This window comes from Ursus americanus, chromosome 13 (genome assembly GCF_024610735.1).
Source record: "Ursus americanus isolate L20-20 chromosome 13, mUrsAme1.1.p, whole genome shotgun sequence".
NCBI classification, from domain to species: Eukaryota; Metazoa; Chordata; class Mammalia; order Carnivora; family Ursidae; genus Ursus; species Ursus americanus.
In genome coordinates this window covers 18,222,596-18,239,785 of record NC_142139.1, presented here as the reverse complement: position 1 = coordinate 18,239,785, position 17,190 = coordinate 18,222,596, and positions in this window count along the sequence as shown.

The following is a 17,190-nucleotide window of genomic DNA, read 5'->3' as shown; positions in this document are numbered from 1 at the left end:
AGGGGGCCACTGCCTGAGCAAGAATAGCAATGGTGCCCAAGAAGCTCTAGCTGTAACCTTTTAAGTCTGCTTTCTGCAAAATTTGTAAATTTACATGAAATAGATTGTTGTAAATTTGGCTTTGATTGACATTTTGGATTGGCAGCTGGTGGTTATAGAACATTATGGCTTCTGTGCATGTGCCTACCCCCGAAGCATTCTGTTACAATTGTATTTACTTTTGTAGTGCATATTTATGGGATTTTAATGAGCTTTGTTGTGGCCTTAAAGGTACTTAAGAGCAAGTTGCATGTTTTGTGCGCATGCTCAGCTCTTAGAAGTCCTAGTAGGGCTTGTGAGCCAGCTCTGGCTAGGCCTTTCCTGTTCTGTGAACCCTTAGAGGCAGCTCTGAAGGTGGGGCTGTTAACCCTCCGGTGTGGCACCGAGAGTGTGGCCAGCATCTGCTTCACCTTTCCTCTCTCAAGCTTAACCAACTACCTACCAATGATAAATCTATATACAGAGTGAGAGCTGAACTCTGTTTTTGTCATGTTGCTTGCTTTTTTCTACTTTCTCTTTTGCACTGTTATTAAAATCGCTCTTCTTTTTACATGCAAATAGCAGAGTGCTGTTTTTCACTTGGAATTCACGTGCCTTCTTGAGAGTAGCAATTTACCATCTCTTATTGATTCTTTTGTTCCCAGTTCCTTGATCAGAGCCTGATGGACACAAGACACTCAAAGAATGTTTGTTAAATAAATGGCTTCGTGTGCAGGTAGCTTAAGTAGAGCTTATATCTTCTGGTATGACATATATTTTAGTACAATATATTTCATACATTGCTGGCCATAGAATTTTTTAAAAAAATTTATTTCAAAATGACATGGAAAAGACCAATATACTGTGGCAGAAGCATCTTGATTCTATCCTTTTGGCAATGTATTCTTGGAAAATGCCATTTTTGTAGCCCTATACTTTTATGAATTATAATTAGCACAAGCAACATGTATGTTATGGAGATGGGCCATCTTAATAAGACTATAATTTCTGATAGTTACATAGAGAAATAAATGAAATGTAAATAAGATAATTTTGCAACCATTTAGTAACACTGACTTTCACTATCTAAATAATTATTGCTGTTACAACCTTAATTTATTTCATATGTTAAAAATTCTTTATAATTGTTTTGATAACCATTTAGTTAGATTAGTATTTCAACACATTTTTGGCCAACATTAAAGAAAATTTTCTATTGTTCTTCTTCTGACTAAGTCTGCTCTTATTCAGATAGGTTTACCACCAGAGTAAAAAGAAAAAAAGAAAATCAAACAAAATATTGCAGAAGTAACTACTAACAACTGCATTGACATTGCCAAATTTGTTTTATGTTTATGATTTCAAGTTTTTCTTTCTCTTATATGTAGCGGGAATTTACAGACATCTGTATAACAATTTGAGTAGAGAATCTTTAGAGATTTTTATAATTTTCTTGCTGATATTTTATGGTTGTGTCACCCTACTGGGTTTTACCAGCAACTTATTTTCAAAAACATTTCTATCACTTGTTATTTCCATAGTGTTCAATTTAATTTTTATAAAAAAAATTACCTTCTGACAACCATATATCATTGTTTTGTAGAATATTGAATTACATTGTGTAATTGCAATATTAAGTAACTGGCACCCACAATTTTGGGAATGAAGCCATATTCAGCAAACTCCAGTAAGCAAATCTTCCATTGTCTTGGAGCCTACTAGCCTATTTAGTGTTCAGCATTTTATAGACACGATGGAGACTTGGTTCTGCAATATTGTGACTTATAAGATATGTATTTGGTCATTCAGATGAGCAGCTAAGTTGTCTTTTGTTATGTTAATGTGGTGACTTTTGGACCCCACCTAAGGCTGGGCTAATTGACAGAAGAACCAACCATGTGATTAGAGGGTTGAACATTTCAGTCTCATCCCTTAACCTCTGGGGAAAGTAGAGGGATGGAGGTTGAATCCATGGCGAACCGTCAATGATTTAACCAACCACGCCTATTATAATGAAGCCTTCATAAAGTTGTCCAAAAGGATTGGGCTTGGAGAGCTTTTGGGTTTGGTGATCACATGGAGATTCGGGAAGAGAGGTGTGCCTAGAGAGGACATAGAAATTCTGTGACTTTTCCCCATACCTTGGTCTATGCATCTCTTTCATCTGGCTGTTCCTAAGTTATATTCTTTCATGATAAACTAGTTTTCTCATGATTTACTAATGATTTTATTCATGATTTACTAATCTAGTAAGTAAATGTTTCTTTGAAATCTGTGAGCTGTTCTAGCAAATCTAATGCAAAGAGGGGATCATGGGGACCTATGATTTATAACCAGCTATTTGGAAGTACAGTAGCAACCTGGACTTTGGCACCTGAAGTCCAAGGAGAATGTTGTTGGAAACATCAATCTGTAACTGATCTGTCAGAGGCACGGATGTCAACCTGGACTTCTGATGGGCATCTGATGGGCATCTGAATGGGCAGGGGCAGAGGCAGTCTTGTAGGACTGAACTTTTATCCTAAGGAATCTGATGCTATCTCTGGATAGACAGTGACAGAACTGAGTTGTTGGATACCCTGCTGGTGTCTACAAATTACTTGTTGGTGGTGAGGGAAACCTCTGCCTCTGCTCACATTGGAAATAGGTCTCACAATACAAGAGTTACTCTTGACAGCCAGTTAAGCCCACCTTGGTAAGAGAGTTTCCATGATGTTTTCCAAATTCTTCACAACTTATAGGTATTATTTCAATAATAAGAAACTAGTAGAACGTACCTATGAACAATAAATGATATTTTATTTAAAAAGCACTAGAATGAAACATACAAGAGTCACAGATTACATCTGGTTGATGAATATCAAGTATCCTGTATCCAAACTATTTAAGATGTGTGTTAAACTTGTGAGATATCTATGTTTAAAATGATGCTAGAAATAACATTCACAGAATCATAGAAACCAGATTTATTGTATCTTATATATAATCAATGAAAATTACGATTTTCAGTAACTCTGTGATCTTTGAAAAAAACAAGATTGTCCTGCATGACCGATATACTGAAATATACTTAAAAAGAAAGTTAACAAGGTATATACATATGAAGTGTGTCAATAACAGAACAAAGAAGTTATTATACTGAATCAATGTTTTGTGTTCCAAAGATTTTTTTAAGCATTTGAAAAGCTTATAAAATGGCAAATGCACTTTAATATTCTGCCACATTTATTTCAAGGTTGCCAAAGCTGACCCAATATTCATTACTGGGAAATGTTCTCAGAGTCTTTTTTGAGGAGTCATAAAAATTCTAACAAACTACTTAGCGCTGAAATGCAAGACAAAAGTCTCAGAGGAAAACAGTTTAAGGTCAGTAAAAGAATCTGACAAGGTTGTCCTACTCTGAAAAAAATGAGGACAGAATCAAATAAAACCACTTTACAGTTCTGCTCAAATAGCTAATCAAAAGATTTATTTGATTTTTGTTTAATTTATTTGGATGGGATTTAGGTTATCTTTACAAAAGTATTTAAAATGTTTATGTTGTTCTCTGTTATTGTTTTGGTGCAACTAATATTAATTCTACTTACGTTATCAAGATTATTGCTAGATTTTACCTTTTACGAGAAATACCCATGAGAAAGAATAGGTAACAAAGAAATGTCCTGTTACTTTCCTCAAAGTTACAATTTTAGTAGGATTTATATCTAATATTTACTATTTGCTTTGTAATATTTTTGTTTCAAACATACAGATTTTTGAAAGATTTACTGCTGATTTTTAATGAATTAATAAGAAAAAGGAATATTTTAGCATCATGAAATTAACATGACTTTTAAACAAAAAGATTAAGAAAATGGTATTGATTTCTGTGATAATCTTAACTGTCCAGTTCTTAAATCCCTTCATACTATATGACACTTCCACCGAACTGCCATATATGACAAAAAATACATGTAAATTATATATATTACATACTTTCATAAATAGACTGCACATACATATCCAATAAAATATCTCATTTTTTCCTAAGAAATCAGAAATGCATTTTAGTTATGTTTAAACAAATGACACAATCGGCCTGTCATTAGAATCATGGACTGGACATCTTTTCCAAACTTGTATATCATTCCTGGTGTGACAGGGAGAGGTTTGTGGTGGGAACTATAGAAGTATACCAAGAAAAGGGTGATTTGTCATAACTGAATATGAATGCAAATTATTTTCATATTCTCTTACTGAAACACCACTGTCTGGGGTGATTTCTGAGTTCAGCTGACTGGGAGCTAATCTAACGTCTGATCTGATTGTACTTTTTCATTCAAACATTCATAAAATCACACAAATAAATGTTTGAAACAGCACCAGAAATGAAGTCATTAATTTGACCGATTTACTCTCCACTGTTAATAGGTTCTTGGTTTCAGTGGTCAATCTGATGGCACAATTTTCTCCGCTTTCAAAGAATTTCCATTCTAGAGGGGAGAGATAGAAGAGAAATGAACAAATACATAACAGTATAATCCTTCCATAAAAGAAAGTATGGTGCTCCCAACTTAGTTATGTAAAATGAAGGTTGTATTATAACAGAATTAATGGTTTAAACTGCCTCAAATGTACAAAATTAAAGACTGTGATAGGTCTTGTCTTTCCATTGCAGCTGTTCAAGGCTTGCTTTTGCTCATCAAATCTAGTATTTTCCCAGTTTCATAGAAGTAATATACTCCTAGACGACCCATTTATTTCATTCCTGGAGGCACCAAGATCACTGTGTCTGTCAGGGGACACAGATAAGACACTCTCATTGCCAGTCTGCCTCTCCTGCCCATTATAGTAATTTTACCCACATTGTCTGTTAACTGTTATCGGCTCCTTTAAGAGACCTTTGTCATGACCCAGGATTCCACAAAATCCATTTCGATGGTGTTCTCTCCCACTACCATTCCCTGCCTTCAGAAGACAGCCACTGCAGAGCCTTTTAAGGGTGCTAGGGCTCCCCACACCCATGTTCCCAGTGCTTTATTGCAGCAATTGTCCTCTTGGCACTCCACCCACAAGTGCTTCTTACTGGCCCAAACTATTCACAAACATTTGGTGAGAGAGTCTGGTAAATGTATTTGCAGAGGTCAGTTTCCTAAGATAAAACCAATGCTGAGGAAGTTGAGAGAATTAATCACAGAGCAAATAGGTAAGAGAACACCATAATCATGCATAAATCTTGTTTGTTCTAGTAGATAAGGATAGCCAAACTTAGTTAGAAGGGGGTGACGATTAGCCACTTCCTCCATAATCTCAGGGCCAGATAATAGCAAAATCAGATTTCAGAGTGAAATTTGTCACAAATTCCAATATTGTTCTACTTCTTCATCTTCTTATAATGAGGCACAAAATCATTCATACATTTCTTCTATAAGCTTGATGATGTTTCAGCTTTTTTTTTTATGTTCTCAAGTGTCATTTGCATGGAAGGGTCACTTACAAATGACAAGACATTTTACAAAGTCTATGATACTTGTAGTTGATACTAAGAAGCTTCTGGACACAGGATCATTTAAAATTCAAATTACAGCACTATCCTTAAGGATACTCACAATGCATTTTCTACAATGTTACCATGCGCATGCAAAAGTGAAACGTCTTCTCTTTTAACTGTATCAGTTTTAACTGGTGCACATATTGGCTATCTCTAATATGACCTATGAGGGCTCATTTATAACAGCTATTAAGCTAATTATAAAACTACAAATACCACTAATAAAATGCACCATTTCCAAGATTCATTACACTAGGTTAACAAAGTCTGTCATGTTAAGGACAGAAATAATCCTTGTAGAAGTGACCCTAAAGTATGGTCTTTCTAGCCGACCACCTCTTCAGTGTGAATTCCTCCTTGGGTCAGATGATTGCTCCCAGAATGCAGCTTAACTAATGAACATATACATTTCAATTACCGTCTGTGGTGAAATATTTTAAAATAAGTTACAGGTATTGCAATAATTTTTTTTTTTTTTTTTGCTTTGGTGGTGGGGGTTGGGGTTTCTTAATTTTCCAAATTGAATCCAATCTCTCACCTTTCCCTCCCACTCTCAACAGTGGAGGGGGTGAGGTGGTGTAATTAAAGAACCCACACAGTGACTAGAATCCTAGCTTCACCAGCCGTAGTAACTTCTTTCAGACAGAACTTCATTAACTTTCACATATTTTCCTGCCACTGAATCTTATTTAGTTTTTAACGTTGTAGTCTTGCCAACCTCCAATCCATTAATCATTTGTTTGCCAAAAGAAATTTTTTTTTTAATTTCAATTCAGGTAAGGGCAGTCCCCTTTTAGAAATCTTTCAGCAACTTCTCACTGCTTCCTCCTAACAACTATATCCTAAACATTATATTCAATGCTAATAATGATCTAACCTCTACCTCTCTCTTGATTTTTATTGCATAACATTCTCTACCTCTTTTTTCCTATATCCCATCTGTTCCAAATTATTTATGCTCCCCCAACATGCTACATTATTTTAAATGATCAAATATTTACAGACCTATTCTTTTTGCCCAAATTCACTTTTCCTTCTTCATCAGGTTAATCTCAATTCATCTTTTAAATTCAAGTTACTTTCCCAAAATATTTTCTTCTAATGGCTGGGTCTTAATAGGTCAGATGCCCCATACATTAACTTCTGGAACATCACACAGTTCCTTAAAATATAAAGGTTCACCACTATATTATAAATTATCTTTTTATCTTCTCTCCTCCAGTTTGCTGTGAGCTCTCTAAGGTTATGGATCTTATCTATGACCTTTGAATCCTCAAACCCTAGAACTATGCTTAGCAAAATAGAAACATAACAATTCCATCTTAATGTGCTTCAATTAAATTTTTAGGTCTGAGATTTAGGGCTTGTACTTCCATTGTCCTTACTTTGTTTTCTTTATCTATGAAATAGTGGGTAGCAGGTGTCTTATTTGTCGTTTTCTTTATCATGATCAATGCACCAAAAAATCCATTTAATTCATTTACTTTATAATGTAATGCTTTGAAATATTAATGCCCAAAGGATTATTTCATTTGAAATAAGAAAAAAAAGGACATGAATCCTTGCTGTCTTTAAAAAGCACTGAAATTTCTAAAGTGTGGAAGCAAGATTAACATCTCATCAAAATAGAATTGGAAGAAAATAATTTGAAATACGTACTTAAAATAGCAAATAAAAGTTGTAGATGGTGTTTCTTTCAAACAACCAAGATGCGCTGTCTCCAAGGCTGATTCCTGGAGTGAAGCTCTAGAATTCTACTGCTCAGAGACATTAGTGCTGAGCTTTGATGTAGTAAGAGATTTTCCACGCAAGCTTTAAATTATGCAGACTGTACCTCCCTTAATGTTTTCAAAGCCACCCCACCTAGATTGAATTGTTGTTCCTTTGCACTGGCATTCTCCTTATTGATTTTTTTTTTTTACCTGTCTCATCCTAGTGCTTTTACATCGTGATTTCATATCTGCTTGCCTTTCACACACACAAACACACACACACACACACACATACACACACACATGATGGTACATGATGCTTCTTTGGGGGATTTAATTATCAATTCATATATTGAGAGATCATCTTTCTCCATACTGCCTTATAGACTTCCCACTTGGTTTATAAAAGTAGTACCAAAATTATTACTATCTTTTAAGTTGAGGGAAATAGCCTGCCCCATCAAACCAGATCATGGAATTTATATATACATATATTTACACACATAATACTTATGCATACACATGTATAGATTGAAATTTTATAATATATATTATATATTGTATATAATTGTATATGAGTACTATATTCATATTATATAAAGGATGCACACTTTTTTTTCCATTTTAGAAATTTATAGGGTTTCTGCAGCAGACATTCTACAATTCTAAAGTCTTTCATTATGTATAAGATACTTATAAAAAAATTAATGAGTTAGGGAAAACACAAACATAAGTGTTTATATTTTAGACACTGAACATTCTTTTTCCCACTTAAGGACCTTTGCATGTGATGCATTCTCTACCTGGAAGTGTCAACATTTGCTCTTCCTCTGGTTTCAGCTAGACGTTTGCTTCTCAGGGAGGTCCTCCCTGGACTTTCAACCTAAATTTTACCTCTCTCTTTTACCGTCTCTCATAGCACTATAATTTGTCTTTATATAACGTATATCAATTTGTTTTTTTGTCTACCTATTGCCTATCACAGAGTGAACTCATCAGAAATACTATCATCTTTCTTTCTTCCTTTCTTTCTTTCTTTCTTTCTTTCTTTCTTTCTTTCTTTCTCTCTCTCTCTCTCTCTCTTTCTTTCTTTTCCTTCCTTCCTTCCTTCCTTCCTTCCTTCCTTCCTTCCTTCCTTCCTTCCTTCCATCCTTCTTTCCTCTATCTATCTACCCATCCATCTATTGGCTGAATGAATACATGAATCAATTATGAATAAGAGAGAAAGGGGAAAAAAAGACTAAAGGATGATGGGAATTCCTAAAGTACAACTGTGTAATAGCTCTCAACTTTTAAACTTTTGAGACCAGGTCATATACTGCCTGAAGAGCAGAGATGATCTGGGAACAGAATGACAAGGTAAATAAGGCCAGGCAACGATACATACAACTCCCATAGCTGCAGTTCTTCCTCTCTAGACAAGGGTGATTCATTGCTGTGTAAAGCCCTCATTCTTGTTTGCGACTCCTGCCTTGGGACTTTGGCACTCACTACTTTTCCTCATTGTTGTCACCTACCCACCTAAGCCATATGCCTCATTCACTGAAGGCTTTGAAACTAGCAGAGTCTTCTTTGCATCCTGAAATTTTATCATAGAGTTGAGATTTCCAAGTCCGTGGAGAAAATTCATCTAAAAAGCTAGTATTAAACTGCTGGGGTGCCTGGGTGGCTCAGCCGTTAAGCGTCTGCCTCTGGCTCAGGTCATGATCTCAGGGTCCTGGGATTGAGTCCGGCATCAGGCTCCCTGCTCAGCGGGAGTCTGCTTCTCCCTCTCCCTCTGTCTCTACCCCCTTGCTCATTATCTCTCTCTCAAATAAATAAAATAAAAATCTTTTAAAAAAATAAAATAAAATGTGCAATGCTATTTAATGTGATAACTTTACCTCCGTTGACTTTGGCAAACAAAATCTAGGACCAGTCCAAGGACCTGGCCATCACCTGGACTAGCTCTACCTTATACATCTAAAATCGAACACTTCACTCCGTTGACAGAGCCTTTCTCTTTGTCCTCTCACAATCCCTGCCCCACACCAACTTTTCTTTAACCTCATGAGAAGTCCTTTGAGCTCCCCATTTATTTCCCATCTGTCAGCACCACCACCCTTCATCCTAGCCAGCTTGGACAAGCCATGCAGCTGACACTAGCCTCTTTCTTTTTCTCTTTCTTTCTTTCTTTCTTTCTTTCTTTCTTTCTTTCTTTCTCTCTCTCTCTCTCTCTCTCTCTCTCTCTCTCTCTCTCTTCTTTCTTTCTTTCTTTCTTTCTTTCTTTCTTTCTTTCTTTCTTTCTTTCTTTCTTCTTCCTTTCTCCTTTGGCTGCTAAGCCCCTTGAACATGTTCCTAAGGCCATTCTTTTATAAGTCAGATACTTGCTTTCCCTGACTCTGGTGTATGAGGCTTCCTAGCCTGTTCCACTCAAACACATCATGTCAAATTAAAAACTTAATGATGTAAAATGTGATGAGAAAATCTGGCACCACAGAGAATCCCTTCTGGCAAAGGTAGTGTGAACTGCATCCAGGTTCAACGGAGCCAGCGACCGAGGTTCTACTGATAGCAACCAATATCCAGTGCTGGTTCTCACTGGGCTGTAATTTGTGTAGATCTGTGCCGTCAGAGACGTTACCTGGGTGTCATCTATGCTCAAGTGTTTGTGTCCTGGAAAGGCAGCCGTACACCTCCCCTGTCCCCCTCCACGGGGTGACGCTAGGTGCTTTCTTCTTTAACGCAGTTTTAAGCCTTGCCTTCTAGTCCATCCTTAATAAATTCCTTCTCTTATTAAACTAGCCAAAATTACACTCACGGTGGAGGCACTCACCTGCTGCAGTTTAAGAGTACCAGATTTGAACTCTTTGGTTCAAACGCTGGCTGTCCAACTTAGCAGCCACTGCACCTCGGACAAGTTATTTCCCCCTCTTTGTGCCTTGGTTTCTTCATCTGTTCTGTGAGGATAAAAACAGTAGCTACCTCTGGAGGATTCTGTGAGGAGTGCTTGGCACACTACAAATACTATGGGAATATCTGCTATCATTATAATTAGTAATTGCATTTGGTTGATCATATAAACTTCTTTCCCACCAGCAACTTTAATCTTATTGTGCCTTTAGTTTTTTTTTTTTTTAAGATTTTATTTATTTATTTGTCAGAGAGAGAGAGCACAAGCAAGGGGAGCGGCGGGCAGAAGGAGAAGCAGGCTTCCCACTGAGCAAGGAGCCAGATGTAGGACTTGATCCCAGGACCCTGGGATCATGACCTGAGCCAAAGGCAGATGCTTAACTGACTAAGCCACCCAGGGGTCCCTGTGCCTTTATTTTAATACAGTTTATTTATTTATTTACTTACCTACTTGTGCTATTTATTGTAACATTTATTTAATATATATTTCTAATATAGTCACCCAGAAAAGCCCAAGTCTAAATCTATATTATAAAATATAGGTTCTCCAGTACCCCATTTGACTTTAAGGGAGCCTTACGAAGACCTGGCTGACTTGTTGCTATGTCAGGTGAAAACTCATTTGGGTCTTGATTACTGGCTTTCACTGGTGCATGGCCAAAACGCCCTTCTATCCCCTGAAATGACTATTTCAGGGCATCATCTGGGTGCTCATTCTTTTATTTTGAAGTAATTTAAGCCAATTGATATAATTTACTTCATAATCTTGCTACTTAAATTTCTTAAATGTGTGACTTTCATGCTTTGTCTCTGCTTCCTTAATTAAACTCTTCTAATATGTCTGTGACTTCATGAGATTGAAATCATGCTCATTAAAGTCACCAAAAATCTCCCAATTGCCAGACTCCAAGGATACTTTTGGTCTTTATTGCACTGTAACTTGCTCTATTATGTGACAGCATTGCACACTTCATCCTCAAAACTCTTTAACCCTTTAATGTCCATAATCACATGCTTTCCTGGTCATTTTCACATCTCTGTGCCTCTTGTGGGCACTTCTTCAATTGCTCATGCTTGCATTTTTGGTATCCCTTATGATTTAACACAAAGCACACCCTGCTTAACCAATCTCCTAGTTTCAATTACCACCCACACGCTGATGTTCCCAAATCGCTCTCTCTAGTCCGTACCTTTGCCTGAGCTCCATCATATATTCTAGGCATTGTGCACTTGTACTTGCTTGAAAGCATATGTATGGTTATTTTTTGGTAACTGGGATAAGTACAGGGCTTTGTAGTCAGCAGAGAGAGAGAATCTAAAGGTGATATGCATGATGATTGGAGAAATGCTATGAATGTCTGAGTAGAAGGTCAGAAAATGGAGAAATGTGAAAAGAGAATTGTCTGGTAATTGATATTGCAATGTCTTTGTAAAGGACTCTCCTACTTTAATGCCTTACTGTAAAATAAGCATATGACTCCCATGGTCAGGATTTATAAATGTAAGAAAAATGTTAGTGAGGATAAAACGATTAAACAGCAATGTCTACTGCAGCCAGAAGAACATCATTTAATGGTATTCGACATAAAGGGTTAAATTCTATTATTTCTGCTCAGCAAAGGATCTGATTTTAGCTCAGACCCCTCAGGAAGTTACTTTCTCTACCATCAGAAATGGAATATAATAGACTTCTCTATCCCTGCAGTGTGACCTAGAATGTGAAAGGTACCAATTATATTAGCACATCAAAAGTCTGAGAGAAACACCATTTCGTGGTACCTGAAATTAGGAATAGGCATTTTTCACAGCAGATGGGGGAGATGCAGTTTCTTTAACAAATACAATCAGTACTTTGCTATTCAAAATCTGACAGCAGAATAAGTTCTGTGGGGTAACCTGACTAATCACTGTCCTGATGTAAGAAAGTGACACCCGGGTCAAACCAAACAGGAATGGGAATATCATGTATCATCCAAAGGTGAGCAACAGAACTTGCACAAAAATAGAAGAAGAAGAATTTGGACTGAAACAGACAGAGATATTATGTCAGTCTTTGGTGATGGCCTTTACTAAATCCTTACTAAAGAAAAAAATAGAATATGAAAATAGTGCATATACTTTATGTATTCCTTATTTTGTTATGACTAAGTTTCTATACGGCACATATTTCTCAATTCAGAATTTGGGTCAAATTTTATTGTTTTCATAAAAAGTAAATGAAATGACCACTGCAGGGACTGAGATATGAGTTAGGTAAGACATTTCCTGAGTGTGCAGTGAAGTTTCACGTACTCAGAGCAGACAAAGCCAGGCCAGGCAAGCAAGAAAATCCATAGACTGGTGTATTAATAACTTAACTTTTACCTGAAAGTTCTTTTCTGTGTGCTTGACAACACCTGTAAGGCTATTCACTGAGTGAAACACTACCCCCCATAATGCTATTATATCATAATTTGTATAAGTTTAAATGGTTTATGAATGTATTTTATACTAAATTAAAAAGTAATGATTTATAAATATACAAAGTTGTACTGACAGAAATAATTTGTGGCAATAACAGCATAAAAGGATGAATGAATATGTATTTGAGCAATTTTTTTTTATTTTTGAAATAAAATGTTATTAATATAAACTAGACTGTTATAAATTAAGATTTTAATTATAATGCCCAGGGAAACCACTAAGAAAATTGCTTTAAAATACACAAAGTCAGCATAGTTGCTGGATATAAAATCAACATACAAAAATCTGTTGCATTTCTTTTTTTCCCTTTTTTTATTTAAATTCAATTAACTAACATATAATGTATTATTCATTTCAGATGCAGAGTTCAGTGATTCACCAGTCTTATTTAATATCCCGTGCTCCTTATATTGCGTTGACCAAGAAAGATTTATAATAATTGTATTTTAGCATGGATAAAATAAAAAGAGATATAAACAAACAAAAAAAATAAAATTGTACTAAATTCCTACTAATTGAATACCCAATTTTAGGTGATGTGGATATATTAATACATTTTTTTAAAGATTTACTCATTTGTTTTAGAGAGGTAGAGAGGGGAGCGGGGAGGGAAGTGGGACAAAGGGAGAGAGAGAATCCTGAAGCAGACCTCTGCTAAGCAGACAGCCCAATGTTGGGCCCCACATCAGGACCTTGAGATCACGACCTGTGTCAAGATCAAGAGCCAGCCACTTAACCCACTCAGCCACCCAGGTGCCCCTGGATATATCAATAATTAAAACAGATGGAGTGTCATTGTCTTGGAGTTCTTATTCTAGTCGTGAGGAGAGTAAAATAATACATCAGTCAAAATCAAAATCAATATATGTTGTAATGCCAATGGTAATAAGGAAAGGTAACAGTAGTTATGCAAGTCTTCTCTGAACAGATGAGATTTGGACAGAACCCTAAATTAAGGTAGTGAGATATGAGAACACGGAGGGAGAAGAGCACCAGAGGCAGAAATGAGAGCACCTACAATGCCCTGTGGTAGGAAACACTGAACTCAGGGGCAAGAAGGCTATGGAGGAGAAGTGGTGAGATTGAAGGGTACCTTCAGGAACACTTTCAAGGCTTGTCTTGAACTGTTGGATAAACAAAGGTCTTAGTTACAGAGACTATGAAAAGTTGGAGAGGACAAAGCTCTGGGTTTAATTAGTCAAAATTCAGTCAGGAAAACAGATACAATTCTATGATGTATAAGAAAGCAACAGGAGGAGATTTAATTCAAAGAATTAAAAGATAACAAAACCATAGGAGGAGCCCAGGGAGCAAAGATCAGGCAAAGCTACTGTGAGCTTCAAGACATCAGGGAGTGCAGAGATGATAGCCAACTGCCACCACTGATTTCAATTTCCTGGAGCACTGAAATGAGTGATTCAGAAGGAGTTATCCAAATGCTTCCTCCAAGAAAACCTCACTTCTATTGACTGCTGAAGCCTATGAATCTTTATTTTCCTGCCTGAACAACATTGACTATGAATCAATTGCCACATACCAAGATAAAAAGCATTCCGTCAGTTGCTCCAGTAAAGAAACCACATCTGGTACCAGAGCTGATTATGGAGTTATCAAGCAATATTCCCTGTCATTTTTCAAGTCATATTTAAATATACCAGATAGGTGAGTTAAATGAAGACCTACCATGAAGCTCTACCATGAAAGACGTTTTTCTGGTCTTTCATGGAGGCACTAAATTCTGTCATTCTTCCAGGGATGTAGTACTGGTTTCAGTTTTCCATTTTATTTTAAGCATAAATTAATGGTGTAAGGAAATCAGTTCCAGGAACTTCCACTTGGTCTGTCCTAATATAATAGATGTTAGTTCAAGGGACAATTTAACTAAAGAAGGAATTTGTGAGTTTCCAAATAAGGAGGAAAACTCACAGGTAAATCCACAAACACCGAGTTCACTCTAACACAGACTCCATCCAAAACTCCAATTATCATCAGACTGTCACAATCCCCTCCCTGATTCATGGGCCACAGTGATGTTTTATATCTCTAAAGATTTTCACTTCAAACACACCATTAAATCTTCAAAATCTTGGATATTTTCTTTTCCGAGACCACAGTCACCCTCCTGAATGGTCACGGGAACATTATAGGAGAAACGGGAAGATTTGGAGTACCTGTACTTGGCAGTGTCTCTAGTACTTCTTCAAGCAGAGCCATCATCCACTTCTTTCAAGGGATATGGGATGGTTTTCTCAAGCCTGGAATTGGGAGAGAATTCGTGACTGTCCATTGTAGTGACTCAATCAGGTATAGTCACCAAACAAGAGACTTTTTTTTCTATTACACAAATTAAGGAAGAATTTAGTAGTATGCTCATCAGTTTCAGTTCCACAATCCCCATGATCAATTAGCCATGGCCAAAAATTGCTGCTTGCACAACTCACTGACTTTAGTTTAGGCCCTGCTTCCCATTACAGCTATCACGCTTACTGTGTCATCAGCAATGAAGTGCTAGGACATGGTCTCTGCCCCTCCAGAATCTCACCTTTCATGTGAATATCAGCAAGCCATATTCATGGCAACATTTCTCACCTTCATTCTCGCTTGCTGAGTATAGTCTCAGAAGTTTTTAAGAATGTCCCTTCACCAATGTTCATAAGGCTGTGGTTAAGTGAATTTTCCTTTGGGTCCTCCCAAAGGAAATAGTTGGGTGAGCAATTCACCATCATTAATCTATGTAAAAATGCCTATCTCTCTAATTCTTCGGATTCTTGCTCTAAAAGATACCAGAGGATTTCTGGCATCTCCCTTTTTTCTAACGAAGATCACTATGGTGTCCAGGATTTGGTTAACCAACTAAGTGAACTGTTACTGCCACTCCCAGATGCTTGAGCTAACACGGAACTCTGAATGTAGAGTGAATGTTCTTATGTTGATAAATATGGCTCAGTCTAATATTATATTCCTTCCTCCTTATTCTCACACCTTTAGAACACATTCTTATTTATGTTTTCTAGATTTCTGCTGATACACATTTGTAAAATTTTACAATTCTTTTGATATATGTTACCTTGACCTAGGTAGGAGCTCATTCACTTTACTGGTTTCTAAGTCCACAAATAAAAATGGTCATATATGTGGGATTTATAAAGAATGGATATCTCCTTATAAGATAACTGTATTAAGTAGGGACACTGGAAATGTTTGAGCAGTGGGAGGATAACCTTAGATGGGGGACAAGGGGATGACTCTAACTGCAAATAAATTTGAAGTTTTAAGGTACTCAGATTCATTGGCATTCACCCAAATCTGCTGCACGCCAATTCACGGGTCCCTAAATGAGACCTAAAGTTTCATATAAGGTTACTGATAATATTGTGAATGAACTTGTGCTATAATTCAACAGCTCACAGTTAACTGATTGTTCTCCACTCCACGGAGATATGTGGGAAGAAGGAGGGGACATTAATCATGGAATCACATTCATTCTCTGAACCATGTCTTGGTCTAAGAATGTAGGTTGAACTCGTCATTTTCATTCGGTTGCCCTCTAGGGTACTCAGAAGCAGTCAGTTCTCTCCAGTTTTTAATACTTATCTTTTCATGATACCATTTTATAGTAATAGCTACTTTATCATCCATACCTGCTTCTGAAAGAAACTTCATTCCATGTAACTACAGGACATATTTTACCTAATTGATTTGCTACTGCACGCCATAGAAAAACAGTTTCTCCTTTTCCACCAGTGATGAAAACTTTACCGCTTCATATCTAACCAGAACAAGTAATCGGTTAATTCTGTCTCTGAGGGTCCATCTCCTCACTGTTTGAGAAGTCGAAGTTTGACCCAAACCTAGGAACTACTCTGATATTATAAACAAGAGGACATTCAACATATGGAATGAGAATCTTAGAAATTATTGAATGCCTGGGGGACAAAAAGATCCAGGGAAATCACTGCGGGCTTTAGGAAATCTCTAAGTACAGGCATCATGAAAACTGTTTGCATTTATCTCAGCTGCCTCTGGCAACAAAGTGAGTTAATTCCTAAGAGAACGTGAGGAAGGTGCTGATTAAACGTTACATATGCCACATATGTAACGTTATCATTGCCATTGAAATAATTGGTTCTCCTTCTATACCATCAGTCAAATTCCAGACAAATGCTTCTCATTGTCAGAATCTATATTGGAACTCTGGTAAAAGATCCTGGAAAATAAACTTCTAATTTTTCTAGGCTCTGATTTCTGTATGGGGGAGGGGGAGAGAAATTAATGAAAATGAATGCTGGTTTAAAAGAAAAGAAGAGAAAAAAGAAAAGAAAACAAAGTTTGAGATACCTATTAAGCATGGATGAGTGATGATAACTATGTTTAGTTTAGCTGGATATATAGCTCTGGAAATCAGGAGAAAGGTCCAGGATAATAATCTACAATTTCAAGTGCAGAGTATAGATACAATTTAAAGTCACAGTTGCTTTGGAGTAAGAACCCTATTAAGTACGTATAGGTAGAGAACAGAGGGGGTTCACTAACTATGCCTAAGGCCATTCCAATATTACACATGAGGAAAAAAGG